Raw genomic sequence first — 3151 nt, forward strand, 5'->3', positions numbered from 1 at the left:
TTTCATACATGTTCCATTCTGATTTTAATGTTTTCAACAGTTTAGTCTCATTTTCAGTCAAACCCCACCAACAAAAGAATGTCAAGATTTTACATCATTCAAGTTATTATTCTACTTTGAAAGAATGATTGATTCTACTTTGAGGAGGTAGCTCTTCTTCAGTTGCATTTTGAGTGCATTCAACTTGAGGGGCTCATTTGCTGGCAGTATGTCTGACAATACTCCACTGCCACTCATAAGGTTTTCTGTGACCAATCACTCAGAAGTTGACAGCCTATTCCTTCTTCATAGCCTGTTCTTAGTCTGGAAACTTCACTGGAATCTTTTCAACTTGAGTGGCCCATCTGGTATTTAAAGTACTAGTGACATAGCTTACAGATTCACAGTCGCTCATAAGCCACCACAATTCAACAAACTGACAGACCCGTGGCCAATACCTTAATTTATTTGTAAAATAAGTACCTATCACTATAACAAAGGCTGTTTTGCTGGTCTCTTCATTTTACTATGATCCAGGGGACCTATCCACCCTCCTTTTTATTTTTGCTTTTAAATGTTAACAGTTTTATTGACACAGTATTCACATACCATACAATTAAATGGTTTAAATATATTTTAAAGAGTGTGCAGTCATCACCGCAATCAATTTTGGCACCTGGAATTGCCCATTTTTGAGAATAGAATTCTTAACTCTAAAAAGGAGCTACCCTGACCCACCCCTGCCACCCCCGCCAAAAGTTGCTGTGAAGTTGGTCCTGATTCTCAGGACCTCCACGTCATGCAGAGGAGAACTGTGCTCATCGGGTTTTCAATGGCTCGTTTGGGGGGAAGCAAAATGCCGGGTCTTTTTTCTGAAAAGTAGTTTTCTCAAAGTATGTTTGAAACTTGCCACTAGTAACCAAGCAGTTGGTCATTTCTGCCACCCAAGGGCTATATTGAGGCTCATCAAACAGGACTCTGCTGTGTTTCCCATGCATATTGTACTGACTTAGCAATTATTCAGGTTCCTAAAGAAGAGGTAATTTTCAATTGGGAGATTTAGAAAGTTTGGGCACAGTAGCATTTCCATCAAGAAGTTTCAGACATATAAAAGTTATGGAAGTGGAGACAGGAAAGTTTAACCAAAGTGTAGGAGGGGAAGGAGGAAGCATTATAATTTCTTCTCAACACATGGCCATTCATAATACTCAAGAGTTGATGGGATGTTAGGTCAGCCATAAATATGACAGATAACCTGGAATGCAGCTATCTCTTGAACCTACCATGAATCTGCTCTTAGAGTGTATGCAGATTAAAGGCTTGTTTTTTTTTCCAATAGTAAAACTTTTTAATGGGACCAGTTTGAACAGGAAAACATTCATTGATCTGTGATCTCAAAAAAAAACAAAGCAAAACAGAAACAAAGTAGTAGTATTAATCCTTTTTCTGCCACCTTTCTAAAACATCCAACTATTTTTTAAAGCTTTAATATTTAGAGATCAAGTGAGCTACCCAGCATGGTCATTAATAGACACAAACTGAGAAATGCTTAAAAACCTGTACTAATGAAGATCACAGAACAGATATACCCCATAGCTCCCAAATCTTAAGGGCTTAATAGAAGCTAATTTTTCATTCTCTCAGCACAGCCAATGCAGGAAGCTGCTAGCGCTAGAGGTGGGGAGGGAGGTTCTTCTCCTTGAACTTCTGGCGACTCCGAGTTCTGCCATCTTCTGATGCACCGAAGTCATTCAGAATCCTCTGCATCTGGCTGGGAAATAGGAAGGAATGGAGGTCAAGGTTGACAGTGATGTTCCTTGTTCCACCCACCCACTCTTATCTATCTATCTATCTATCTATCTATCTATCTATCTATCTATCTATCTATCTATCTATTTTCCTAATTGGGAGACTGGGAATTATCATTTAGCTGTGTGCTCACCTCAAAGCATAAAGGAATTCAACGCATAGAGTCAGTCTCTCTCATGTCCTTTCCATTGAAGGGTACATTTTGGTGAAGGCAAACTGAATCCTGCTTCGAGCTATGCTCTCTTTTGTTCTGCATGGAAATTCTAATTCATTTAAAAGATGAGTCTTGGAAGATTTTGCAATTTAAAAGAACCAAATAGTTTAGTTTCCCTCCAAAAGAAAAGAAAAGAAGGGTTTTCTTCTTAGAAAAGCTACCTCCCTAGCCAAGTGCAGGTCTGTTCACTCACTGCTCTGCTTGATCTCTGAAGGGTCTCGCCCTTATGTTCTGTGAGCAGCATGATGCTTCCATCTATTTTATCTTGCTATCAATAGGTTAATATTAACAATTGAGTGGATTGGGATGGTTTGGGGCTACAATTATTAGATTATGCTTCAGAATGCAGTATAAACTACTAACCTAGCCTACCTCAACTTCCCTTCCCTTCTATCAAAGTAATGGCCGATTAGGAACACATTGAGATATTTTATTTTTAGTTTGCTTATCATTCACATCTTGAATAGGTGTGGTAATCTAGTAGAAATACTGTTTGGGGGGTGTGGAAACTACTTTCTTCTTACAATTATTGCTAGCTGGACTTGCAATTTCAAGTGCCTTTTTATGGATTAAAACTCCTTCATAGAAAAGGAGGAGGCCTCGATTGTCAGTAAGGTTGATCCTTACCTGCTCCTCCTTGTGGAGAACAGAGATAAAATGATGATCGGAGCTCTCATGATCCGTGATTAGTGGCTCCCTGTGAACAGGACTCGCCACATCCTGTTTGCTCCTATCTGATTAAAAAATAAAAAGAAAGAAAGAAAAGGAGGCCTCAAGCAGGCAGAGGAGTCCTGAGGTTAAACTGCTAACAGAACCTCTATCTGCTTGTTGACTTGTTCTTCATTGTTGGCTATCTGAAGGAATGAGTTAGAGAGGATTTGCCATGACTCCAAAAAAGTCACCTTACATAAAAGATAGATATGAATATATCTCCAATGCAACTCTTTTAGTTGGGCTGGAAACTTCTTCACAATTTAAATTAGAGAAATTAAATTGTGTTGAATGAGTGCTTAAGTGGGTCAATTTTAAATGATTTTTAACTGTTTCATTCCCTTGGAAAACCTTGTGTATATAAATTTTGGAGAGTTTAGTGTCACAAGTTTGTATGCTTTTCTAAAAAGAAGGAAATAGATTATTAAGCTCACAATT

General features: G+C 38.4%; 1 non-coding gene across 1 annotated transcript; it reads left to right on the forward strand.

Moving 5' to 3' along the window:
• Positions 1 to 2606: 2606 nt before the first annotated feature.
• LOC142442071 (U8 small nucleolar RNA) lies at positions 2607 to 2741 on the forward strand. Its single transcript, XR_012783326.1, has one exon. It is a non-coding gene; the product is annotated as a U8 small nucleolar RNA (small nucleolar RNA).
• Positions 2742 to 3151: the final 410 nt, after the last annotated feature.

The sequence above is a fragment of the Tenrec ecaudatus genome, chromosome 2 (genome assembly GCF_050624435.1).
Source record: "Tenrec ecaudatus isolate mTenEca1 chromosome 2, mTenEca1.hap1, whole genome shotgun sequence".
In the NCBI taxonomy this organism is placed as follows: domain Eukaryota; kingdom Metazoa; phylum Chordata; class Mammalia; order Afrosoricida; family Tenrecidae; genus Tenrec; species Tenrec ecaudatus.